At 41.1% G+C, this 13,348-nt stretch overlaps 1 pseudogene; it reads left to right on the top strand.

Annotated features, from left to right (window-relative positions):
* The first annotated feature begins 10,574 nt into the window (after nt 1–10,574).
* LOC127233392 (60S ribosomal protein L7-like) lies at nt 10,575–11,350 on the top strand (annotated as a pseudogene).
* Nucleotides 11,351–13,348: the final 1,998 nt, after the last annotated feature.

Here is a 13,348-nt window from a genome sequence, read left to right as displayed (position 1 = left end):
GAGTCCAAGGAGACCAGAGAAGTTACAGGTGATAGTGAGCCATCTAACGTAGGTGATGGGAACTGAATTCAAACCCTTTGAAAATGCAGTGCACGTTCTTAAGTGCCTAGGATCTCTCCAGCTCCAGTGGTAGTAGACACAGAGTTCATGCTGAGAAGTTAAAAAAAAAAAAACCAGAATGGAGACAGGTATGTTAACTATTTAGTGATGCTAGCCATGGCAAAATGGTGAGACCAGGGACTTCTCAGAAATATGGTGTTTACTGACATGGCCATAGGCCCTGGGAACAGTGGAGTTCATAGGTAACAGAAAATAGACAACTCTGTCCATTGAAATTGTCTAAACATGTTCTCAGGGTGTCTGGCTAAGCTCTAAACTATAACTGTGATTAGGTAAGGGCCAGTGATTCCAACCTGGAAGGAAACATTAGCATCCACCCAGAGAACTTTCTAAGTAGCTTAAAATAAAATGATTGTGCAAAAGTCAGAAATAAAGGCCATAACTAAGAATTAATAAAAGACTATTCTAGAAATAGTACCTCGGATTAATTCCAGGAACAAGCTGGACCAGGAGACCACAGAAGAAAGCCGAAAGGACTTCTAACACCAGGAACATGAATGTAAGGGCTGGAACTTCAATTTTATAGATAAAAGAAATGTAGCAAAACTTGTGAGTGCTCCATCTTTTCTACAAAAGCAATTGATTTGTTAGTTACAAAGGATGAAATATATACTGGACCAAAGAGTAGAATTACAGCCTGGTACAGACCTGATGGGATGACAAACTGGATGCTCTGGGACCATTGAGATTATGTGGAGATTAATTCTTGTCAGTTATCACCCACAATGAGAAAATGCACAGATGAATGAAAATATTTTTATATAGGGAAAATAGCATTCTACTAAGCGTGGGTGAACAAATTTTGATGTCGATATAATCAACATAGAAAGGATTAAGTTTAAACTTCGTTAGGGTAAACCCCTGGGGACTTCCTTTTGTAATTTCTGTCAGGAAAGGGCAGACACAGCACAATGAAACCATGCTTCCGAAAGGCATTCAACAGTGTTACATGGTGGGAATGGGAAAATAAGTAGGTCATAGCTAATTTTTTGACTCTCTGGTTATCCATAAGACTTCTCCTGATCTATGATGGGGCAACACTATTATATTAGTAAGTATAAATATTTAGAAGTTAAGAAAACATCCCAATATTCCATGGGTTTTGTACTATAAGAAAACTCATGTAATAAGTATAACATGAATGATATATCACAACACAATAGACACATGGGCATAGTTTTATATTTCAAAAATTTAGTAAGGGCTTATTCATTTTTTTCTGTTGCTAAGGATAAAACCCAGGGACTCACTCATGTTAGATAAGTGTTATACCACCAAGTTTATGGCCTCAATCCCTTAAATTGTTCTTTTTGTCAAAAAGAGAGATGTGTGATGAGGATAAATCTTGAGACTTTAACTCATCATTTGAATCTTTGGAGAAACAACAAGGACATTATGCTAGTGACCCAAAATAACACTGTTGTGCTATGGGCTGTACAACATGTCAGATTTTAGCTTTTCAATGTAAAATCCACATGCCTTTTTTCAGGGGAGGAAAATGCACTCACCTGTCATAGGAGACAGTATTATATTGTTTGCCTGGCTAAGGATTGGTTTTCGTGGTTTTATTGCCTAACCTAGGAATAGTTACCGGAATACAAAGAGAAGTCTCAAAGATGGCCTGTGTGATTAGTAAAACTACTAATATTACAGCAAAAATATTCACAAAAATTAATCAAGAGATGGGTGAATTTCAGACCATAGTTTTCCATAATAAAGCTACTATAGATTATGTGTATAATTTTGGTTTTCAGCAATTTCCTGGCACATGTTGCATATTGGGTCAGATTTTTCTCATTCTATTGATGGTCAAATGAATAATTTGTACAAAGAGGTAAATAAAATCTCTCAAGTGACCTTTGAGTGATCATTATGGCTAAGATGGGCTTCCCTTTTCCTTGGTCCTCTGTTTGCTGTTCTTCTCATTCTTATACTTGCCTATAGTGATTAGATTAGCTATAGCAGCAATGCATTCTACCGTACCCTCTAACGCAGCCACAACTAAAAAAAACAAAACAAAACAAAACTGAGGTCGTTGTGTGCATGGATAAGCACTAGGGAAACCAAGAAAAGTTACATCTGCAATCTTATCACTTTAAAGGAAGGAGAGGTTTACCTGTCTTTCACACAGAATACTGGCAAATGATATCCTTTAGAACCTGCTGATCTTTCGCTATCTGTAGGACCAGGTTCCCACGAATTCCCCAAAACATTACATTTCTTATTAGCATACCTCACCCCTAAATCTTTGCCTCTCAGTCCACAAAAGCCATCCTTAAGGGAGATGTCATGTGTACTATACAACAACCCATGTTACTTAGGGCCAGGCCAATCCTGACTCCCGCTGGCATTAAGTTTACCTTAGTCGTTCTCCCTAGATCCTTATCTTGGGCATTGTTTCTGAGTCAACAGAACCCATCTTCTTGAAGAAGCCATACATACTTTGTAAAGTTTCAATGTAAACATGTCTTGAGCTTGTTATACACATGAGACTGGGTTAATTATCAGATTTTTTCCTCCACAATTGTGCTGTGTTTAAATACGGCTAAAATAAGTTATCTGGTGTCAGTCTCCGGAAGTTTGAACCAGCTTAACCAAGTCAAGCTAACCCCAGAGTTTCAGTCTTGCTTCTCTGCACATTTCACTGGCAGCTTTGATGCTTTTCAGGGACCCCCATATTCTTCTGTAACCATTACCAACACACACACACACACACACACACACACACACACACAGTTTCCTGAGTCCGTTTAGATTTGCCTGCATGTGATGGATTTACAGCCGAGTCCTTGGAATTGCAAAGTCTACTGGGCTACTGGGGTCTCAGCCCTGGAGAAAGCAGATTCTCTCTCTCTCTCCCTCTCTCTCTCTCTCTCTCTCTCTCTCTCTCTCTCTCTGTGTGTGTGTGTGTGTGTGTGTGTGTGTGTGTGTGTGTGTGTGTGTGACTAGTGTGTGAAAATGTCCTTCAGAAGTGACTTGTTAGAACAGGTCTTACCTAAGACTGCATATTCCATATGTCTGTTCTGACTGTTATCTCTTTCCTCATGTAGCACACCACACCATCCAACAGTGTTGGGTGGCATTGATGGATAGCACTGTTTTCCTGCAGCTGAAGGCTTTGAAGGCTTAAAGCAAAACATTTCTTTCTTGAACTGCACCACACAGCACATACCACACAGCACATACCCACTCTCTGATTATCTAATACAAATGATGGTTTCATTTTAAGTGGAGGAGGTTGAGGTTGGTGGATCATAAAATGATTTTTACCCTGGAAAATACAGCATTAACTCAAAGGGGAGCACTGAAATATTTGAAAATAAAATTAAGTGCCTATGACAGGAAAGAGGGTGACTGGAGGATTAGTGATTCAGAAGAGGGGCATAGAAAAGCTCTTACATTTTTCCTATGTCTGTGTTCTCAGAAACCTGTCAGACATCAAACGGAAGAAACTTCTGGATTTATCTCTTGAAGCAAAACTCCCCAAAGATTAAGTAAGTCTGAGAAGGATTAGGGAGACAACTGCTGCCCAAGCCTGTCTACACGATTTATAAAGAAAGGTCACTGATTTTTACTTTAATAAAAGAATTTAATAGAAAATCCCAGAACCTGTTTGAATGTGAAATGCTTGCTGTGTAAACCTGGGACAGGGTGACCTCCAAAACACATCCAGTGTGGGGCTTTGTCCTTCACATCCATGCACTTGCTCTGTAGTGAAAATGGCGTGCTCTGGAGTACCAGGTGAGGTCAGAGGATTGTGTAAAAGACAGTTCTCTCGCCTGTCTCCACCCTGAAGATCACAGTTCACAATTGCAGCCCCAGTGTCTGTGTTAAAACTTAGCCCTAAAAAAAAAAAAAAAAAAAAAAAAAAAAAACTTAGCCCTGTGAAGGAAAATGGGGCTTATGTGGCCTTGTAGAGATGATGTGTATTTTGTGATGGTGGCAATCTCAGATGTTAACATGGGTTGTGTGCATGTGTGCATGTGTGCGTGTGTGTGTGTGTGTGTGTGTGTGTGTGTGTGTTGTGTATTTACCATGCTGATAAAATAAACCTGTTTCATTGCAAAGGAAAAATAAGGTAGCTCTTTCAAGGAGGAATGTGAATGATAAGATGTGGTAGCTGAAGAATCTTTGTTCTGTTGGGAAGAATACAGCCAGTCCCACACAGATGCATGGATAAGCAACCATTTATAATGCTTCCATGATCTATGTGCCAGAGACACCTGCCTTGGAGTAAAGGAGAGTCATCTTCTGGAGGCCCAGAGACAGATGACTCATGTCAGAATTCCGAAACAGTCAGTTGACTGTATCTGGTTGGGACAGCAGGTGGAAATTTGCCTTTCTTAGAAGTTGTGCACCGAGTGGCACTTGTCTTTATTTCCTGCCGGCATTCACAGCCTGCTCAGAATGCCAAGGCTGACCCAAACCACTATTTATCTTTTGTGAAAAGAGAAAATAGATCACTGTCCTGACAAGGCTCTTGGTCAACGAACGCAGGCCCAGGGACTCCGGAGACACCAGGAAACATTTTAAAGAACTCACATACATCAATTGTCATCCTCAGCTACTGAGATAAGCAGCACTCCCATCCCTAACAAAGTTACATCTTGAAGCTCATCAGTCTACAAGTCTCTAATCTATGTAGTCTATCTATCACTCATGTACCTTACTGGGAGGTGTTGCATGGGCCTGAAAAACATTTGAAAATTATGAGTTAATTGTAAAATATATTTTAATGTGATAAAAGATCATTTCCAGAGATATAATGGATGTTTTTCCAATAATTTCCCATTTTACATAAGCAGTTAGGCTATTTTTTAAATCTTGGACTCAGGCAACAAGAAAGAAAGCCAAAGTGTACTTATTGACCCTGTTCACAAACGCCTCAGTTCTTGGAAAATCAAAAGGGTTCCCACATTGCATAAAATGTTTTAGAGAAGCAACAGGAAATAGGGTCATTGGAACATTTACTGCCTATTAGACAAAGGTGCCCTAAACGAAGCAAAGAGACTGATGAAATGAATACGGAGGGAAGGGGGACAGAGGGTGGGTGGACTGTTCTACCACAGCCACAAGGGGTTTAGCAAAGGACGAATGTGAGCACCCAGGAGCCATGTGCCAGCTGAGCGAATATTCAGGTCATTCCACCCTTCACTACACTAAGCATCCCTATGCTCTAGGTCCAAGTCAGCTGGCCCAGAAGAGGACTGACTTTGTATCTGGGGCATCTCTGGTAATCATCAAGTAGAAGCGATGACAATCATACCTTCCTCCATAGGCCCCCAGAATAACACAGATTATTTCCATTGCTCGTGGTTGCCCACCAGAACTAGATGGCAAGACTCTAATGGTGAAGACCGTATATGTACTTTGAATACAGGACATAGAGAACTGAAGCTGAAACAGATCTAGAAGCTCCCTCTCTGTTCTTAGAGCACAACTGCCAGAAAATAATGTGCAGAGTGCTGAGAGAAAGAAGTCTTTAGTTGTTTTACCCAGCCATGGATCTAGAATGCTACAATAATGACCTACTAGGTAGGATATGTCCACTGGCACAACAGTGGTGCAGCTGTTTGGAGGGTAACCAAATATTTTCTCAATGAATATGAAGGCTTATCCATGGATAATACATGCCTTGTACTGAAAAACTACAAAAAAAATCAATTAAAAATAAACTACAGCTAGAGAAATTACAGGTCCTGGGAGAGAATCTACTACTGATGTTTTGCTGAATGGATATAGAGTTCTAACTGCCTGCCCTCAGTCTTTGTCAAGGGGATGTTTCATTTGGCAATGGTTAATGTTTAGTTCAGAGACACACAATGGGTTAAAATGCTGAGAGTGGACGACTATGAGTACTCACCTCTGCATGGGTCACCTGTATCATTCCCTCCAAGGCACAGGAAATGACAGAGAGGAAGAGATGGAGAGCAGGGGCAAGCCCATTGAAAACTGGTTTTTACAGGGCATAGCCATCATAATTGTGAATATCCAGAGGCTGTCATTACCTGTACAATAGAAAGGAATGAAAGTTAGTAGGAGGACAAACTGGAAAGAGAATAAAGGTCTGTCAGAGTGGGGAGAGGAACAAGAGAAGGTAGGTTAGGGTGCTTTGTGAAGTTCTTTAATGAGTTATTTACTTCCTATGCCTCAAAACCTCTCATTCCTGGATAGAATGTTTCAATTCACAGGAAATTGCTACACAACAAATGATCAGAAACTTGGGAATGGGGAATAATAGGAATATATTTCTCACAGTTTTGAAGAGAAGTCCAAAACTGATGTATGGGTAGGGTCATACTCTGGAGAAGGATCTTTCCATGACTGTTGTGAACATTCATGCTTCTCCAAGCTTCTGGTCATACCTTGAACCTTCTTGTAGTTTCACCACTCCTATTTGCATGTCTACCATTGCCAAGCTGCCTTGTTTATCTGCTTCATGCCCTCCTCTGCCTGGAGATGAGAAGATTAAGATAGATTATTTAGGTGGACTGAATGCCATTGCAACCTCCCTGGACCTTGCTGTGCTCTCTGAAGGTGGGGGTGTAATGACTTCACTAGACCCAAGATAAATGATAAATGGGTGTTTATTGGGGAACACTTACATAGAAAAATATACAAAGAACCATGGGAGCACTTCTCTGCTCTTCCTACCAGATCAGCTGACCCACCAGAAAGAGAGTACAAAGGAAAGCCACCCTCAAGCTTCCCTCCTTCTGCTTCCAACTGCCTGAGGCTACGCCCAATGGGTGTGGCCACTGTTATATGTTCACTACAAGATGGCTACAGCTCTCTACTTCCTGATTGGCAGTGGTAGCCACAGATCCTGCAATCACTCTGTAAACTGAGCTTTTCCTCCTCTCCTTCCCTACTGTGATGGATCCCAAGACCTCAAAACCACTAGCCAGAGCAGCTCTTTCCTCTCTTGAATTGTTTGTTTAGAAGACTATGTTACAACAGTATAAAAAATTACACAAAAAATTGGTGCCAAGGAAGTATGTTTGATTAAGCCTGACATACTGTACTTTAGCCGTTGGAACTAATTTGGAAATGTTAGTCATAGAAGCCTTAGACTATTGTAAGAAGTAATTAGTGGGGCAATGCTCCTGGGAATTTTACAAACTACTATGTCAGTAGAATTTGAAAACAGCAAAGGCTCATGAGGCTTCAGGGCAAGTAGAAACACTTTTTAGAACTGGACTAAAGATTATTCATGCTACGGAACCAACACCCTACTTCGGAGACTTCTTGGAGCAACTCTGAACAAAGGAGACCTGACTATCCACGTGGGACCACCTGTAATTTCCACCTGCTTGGTCTCTGACCCCACCTCCAGTCCTCTGCTGGAGTCCCGGGCCCCTCCCAGAGATCCGCCTATCTCTTCGGGTCCACTCGGAGTTCCTGCAGGCAAGATCCTTGACCCCCAAATCCGGGCCTCTGCTAAAGAAAGAGGCCTCAGCTGGAGAGTTCCAGTTTCCAGTGAGATCCTACTATCTTGCAAAACTTTCCCAAATTTCAGCTCAGCTCTTTTCCGCCAGCTATTGGCCAGAGGTGAGTCTGGGCCCAATCAGGGCTGCCTGTCCCCTACAACCTCTCCCCCTCCCCCCCTGCCCGAACTCCCTGGGTTGGCCCCTGATCCTGCTGCTCCTGTCTCCTGTCCCCATCGAGAGCACCCTTGGAGCTCTGATACACCCCTACCCATCCCCACTGTGAGCCTGCCCCCCCTACCCTGTGCCCTACCCTACCCACGGTCCTGCCCCTCTGGTTGAGCACTGGGACAGAGGGTGGAGACAACGGTCCACCTTGCTTCAGAGACTTCTCTGAGAAACTCTGAACAAAGGAGACCTGACTATCCACGTGGGACCACCCGTAATTTCCACCTGCTTGGTCTCTGACCCTGCCTCCAGTCCTCTGCTGGAGTCCCGGGCCCCTCCCAGAGATCCACCTATCTCTGCGGGACCACTGTGAGTACCTTCTGGCATCTTCTACTGGATCCTCATCCTTGACCCCATCCCTGGGTCCCTGTCTGGGGAGAAACCTCCTAGAGAGCTTGGACCACACAGAGTTACAGATATTGAATCTCTGACCCACATAAGCCCACCGGGGAAGGACCATAGAGAGAGGGGGGAGACACCACCAACACCTACTGGAAGAAGCTATGGGAAGTCGGCAACACAAGAGAACACCTAACAACAGAAAGACAAGGATGACACCACCAGAATCTAGGGAATCTACACCAACTAGAATGGAACACAACAACAAAGCAGAGGAAGCAGAAGGGAACGACTTAAAAATTACCATCATAAAAATGATAGAGGCCCTCAAAGAAGAAGTGAGAAAATCCCTTAAAGAAATGGAGGAAAAAACAAACAAAAAAGTGGAAGAAATGAACAAATTCCTTAAGGAAAGTACAGAAAGTCAAGAAAAAAAAAAAATTAAGCAGGTGAAGGAAACAGTTCAAGACTTGAAAACTGAAATAGAGAAAATAAAGGCAACACAAACTGAAGGAAAGCTGGAAATAGAAAAACTGGGCAAAAAATCGGCAACTACAGACACAAGCATAACCAATAGAATTCAAGAGATGGAAGAGAGAATCTCAGGCGCAGAAGATAAACTAGAAGAAATAGATTCATCGACAAAAGAAAACCATAAATCCAACAAATCCTTAACACAAAACATCCAGGAAATGTGGGACACCATGAAAAGGCCAAACCTAAGAATAATAGGCATAGACGAAGGTGAGGAAGCCCAGCTCAAAGGCGCCGAAAACATATTCAACAAAATCATCGAGGAAAACTTTCCAAATCTGAAGAAGGGCATGCCCATGAAAGTACAAGAAGCATACGGAACCGCAAATAGGCTGGACCAAAGAAAAAAGACCCCTCGACATATAATAATCAAAACACCTAGCATACAGAATAAAGAAAGAATATTAAGAGAAGTGAAGGAAAAAGGACAGGTAACATATAAAGGCAGACCTATCAAAATTACACCTGACTTCTCCATGGAAACCCTCAAGGCCAGAAGGTCCTGGATAGATGTTCTAAAAGTATTAAGAGAACACGGATGCCAGCCTAGGCTACTATATCCAGCAAAACTCTCAATCACTATAGATGGAGAGAACAAGATATTGAATGACAAAACCAGATTTTCCCAATACGTATCTACAAATCCAGCCCTACAGAAAGTATTGGAAAGAAAACTCCAACCCAAGGAAGGTAACTATGCCCACAAAAATGTAGGCAACAGATAATCCAACTACACCAGAAACCAAGGGTAAAGCAGAACTAATATATTCACAATACCACTGCCAACAACAAACCTAAATCAAACAAGCATCAACAATCAATAGTCCTTACTCACCCTCAACATTAATGGTCTTAACTCACCTATAAAAAGACACAGGCTAACAGAATGGATACAAAGACAGAATCCATCCTTCTGCTGCATACAAGAAACACATCTAAGCTTCAAAGATAGACATTACGTCAGGGTAAAGGGTTGGGAAAAGATTTTCTAATCAACTGGAAATAAGAAGCAAGCAGGCATAGCTATCATAATATCTAACAAGTTAGACTTCAAACCAAAATTAGTCAAAAGAGATGAAAACTGTCATTTCATATTCATCGCAGGAGAAATCCATCAACACAAAGTCTCAGTTCTGAACATCTATGCCCCTAATACAAAGTCACCTACATTCGTAAAAGAAACACTACTAAAAATCAAAGCTCATATAAAACCTCACACACTTATAGTAGGAGACTTCAATACACCACTCTCAACACTAGACAGGACCACAAATCAGAAACTCAACAAAGAAACAAAAGAATTAACAGAAATTATGTCTCAACTGGGGTTTACAGACATCTATAGAACATTCCATCCAAAGACAAAAGAATATACCTTCTTCTCTGCTCCACATGGAACCTTCTCTAAAATCAACCACATACTAGGTGACATAACAAACCTCATCAGATACAAGAGAATAGGAATAGTCCCCTGTATCTTATCGGACCACCATGCTTTAAAATTGGAATTCAACAACAACACAAATAGCAGAATTCCTGCAAACTCATGGAAACTGAACAATGTGCATTTGCACCATACCTGGGTCAAAGAAGAAATAAAGAAAGAAATTAAGGACTTTCTAATATTCAATGAGAATGAAGACACAACATACCCGAACTTATGGGACACCTTGAAAGCAGTGCTATGAGGGAAGTTCATTGCACTAAGTGCCCACATGAAGAAAACAGAGGATAGTCACATAAGAGAATTAACAGCGCAACTGAAAGCCTTAGAACAGAGAGAAGCGAATTCACCCCATAGGAGTAGATGCCAGGAAATAATGAACTTGAGGGCTGAAATCAACAAAATAGAAACCAGGAAAACAATACAAAAAAATTAATGCACTCTCTCCTTTCCCTCCCCCCCCCCCCCGCCCCCGACTGGAAGGAGCCATGGAGGCCAAGCAGGAGAAGAAGAAGGTTCCTGCTGTGCCAGAGACCCTTAAGAAAAAGCGAAGGAATTTCACAGACCTGAAGGTGAAGCGCTTTCGGAAAAAGTTTGCACTGAAGACGCTCCAGAAGGCACGTAGGAAGCTCATCTATGAAAAGGCAAAGCATTATCACAAGGAATACAGGCAGATGTACCAGACGGAGATTTGCATGGCTAGGATGGCAAGGAAAGCCGGAAACTTCTACGTGCCTGCAGAACCCAACCTGGCATTCGTCATCCGAATCTGAGGTATCAATGGTGTGAGCCCAAAGGTCCGCAAGGTGTTGCAGCTGCTCCGTCTTCATCAGATCTTCAATGGCACTTTTGTTAAGCTCAACAAGGCTTCGATTAACATGCTGAGGATCGTGGAACCATACATTGCATGGGGGTACCCCAACCTGAAGTCAGTAAACGAGCTCATCTACAAGCGTGGCTATGCCAAAATCAATAAGAAGAGAATTGCCTTGACGGACAATTCCTTCATTGCTCGATCTCTTGGTAAATATGGCATTATCTGCATGGAGGATCTGATCCATGAGATCTACACAGTGGGAAAACACTTCAAGGAAGCCAACAACTTCCTGTGGCCTTTCAAACTGTCTTCTCCACAGGGTGGGATGAAGAAAAAGACCACTCACTTTGTGGAAGGTGGCGATGCTGGCAACAGGGAAGACCAGATAAACAGGCTTATTAGATGGATGAACTAAGGTGCCTGTGGTATTTTTGTAATCTGGTCAGTTAATAAACAGTCACAGCTTGGCAAAAAAAAAAAAAAAAAAAAAAAAAAAAAATTAATGCAACGAAGAGTTGGTTTTTTGAGAAAATCAACAAGATAGACAAACCTTTATCCAAATTAACAAAAAAGCAGAGAGAGAACATGCAAATTAACAAAATCAGAAACGAAAAGGGGAACATAACAACAGACAGAGAGGAAATCCAGACAATTTTCAGGTCATACTTTGAAAATCTGTATTCCACAAAAATTGAAAATTCAAAGGAAATGGACAAATTTCTGGATAACTATCACTTCCCAAAATTAAATCAAGAACAGACAAACAACTTAAATAGACCTATAATCTGCAATGAAATAGAAGCAGTCATCGAAAGCCTTCCAACCAAAAAAAGTCCAGGGCCAGATGGATTCAATGCAGAATTCTACCAGATATTCAAGGAAGAACTAATACCACTACTCCTCAAACTGTTCCACAAGATAGAAACAGAAGGTTCATTGCCAAACTCTTTTTATGAGGCCACAATAACCTTGGTACCCAAGCCTCACAAAGACACAACTAGGAAAGAAAACTACAGACCAATGTCCCTGATGAACATCGATGCAAAAATACTCAATAAAATACTGGCAAACCGAATTCAAGAATACATCAGAGAAATCATCCACCATGACCAAGTAGCCTTCATCCCTGGAATGCAGGGATGGTTTAACATATGAAAATCTAACAACGTAATCCACCATATAAACAAACAGAAAAAGAAAAACCATATGATTATCTCCCTAGATGCAGAAAAAGCCTTCAACAAAATTCAACACCCTTTCATGATAAAGGTCTTGGAGAGGTCAGGGATAACAGGAACATACCTAAACATAGTAAGAGCAATATACAGCAAACCAACTGCCAACATCAAACTGAATGGAGAGAAACTTAAGCCAATTCCTCTAAAATCAGGAACAAGACAAGGCTGCCCTCTCTCTCCATATCTCTTCAATATCGTACTAGAAGTTCTAGCTAATGCTATAAGACAACAAAAAGAGATCAAGGGGATCCAAATTGGAAAGGAAGAAGTCAACTGTCTCTATTTGCATATGATATGATAGTTTACATAAGCGACCCAATAAACTCTACCAGGGAACTCCTACAACTGATAAACACCTTCAGCAAATTAGCAGGATACAAGATAAACTCAAAAAAAATCAGTAGCCCTACTTTTTTCAGACGACAAAGATAAAGAGAAAGAAATCAGAGAAACATCACCCTTTACAATAGCCACAAGCTACATAAAGTATCTTGGTGTAACACTTACCAAACAAGTAAAAGACCTATAAAATATTAACTTTGTGGCTCTAAAGAAAGAAATTAAAGAAGATACCAGAAAATGGAAAGATCTCCCATGCTCTTGGATAGGTAGGATAAACATAGTAAAAATGGAAATCTTGCCAAAAGCAATCTACAGATTCAATGCCATCCCCATTAAAATCCCACCACAATTCTTCACCGACCTTGAAAGGATAATAATCAACTTTATATGGAAAAACAAAAGACCCAGGATAGCCAAAACAACCCTATACAATAAAAGAACTTCAAGAAGCATCACCATTCCTGACTTTAAGCTCTACTACAGAGCTATAGTTCTGAAAATTGGCATAAAAATAGACAAGTAGACCAATGGAATCGAATTGAAAATCCTGATATTAACCCACACACCTATGAACACCTGATTTTCGACAAAATGGCTAAAATTATATAATGGTGGAAGGACAGCAACTTCAAGAAATGGTGCTGGCACAATTGGATGAGGGTATGTAGAAGACTGCAGATAGACCCATGTCTGTCGCCATGCACAAAACTCAAGTCCAAATGGATCAAAGACCTCAACATCAATCCAGCCACATTGCACCTCTTAGAAGAGAAAGTAGGAGGTACCCTTGAACAAATTGGTACAGGAGACTGCTTCCTGAACATAACTCCAGGGGCACAGGCACTGAGAGAAACAATTA

This window comes from Phodopus roborovskii, unplaced genomic scaffold (assembly GCF_943737965.1).
Source record: "Phodopus roborovskii unplaced genomic scaffold, PHOROB, whole genome shotgun sequence".
Taxonomy (NCBI): Eukaryota; Metazoa; Chordata; class Mammalia; order Rodentia; family Cricetidae; genus Phodopus; species Phodopus roborovskii.
Note: the sequence above shows the minus strand (reverse complement) of the source record. Positions and strands in the feature narration are given on the sequence as shown.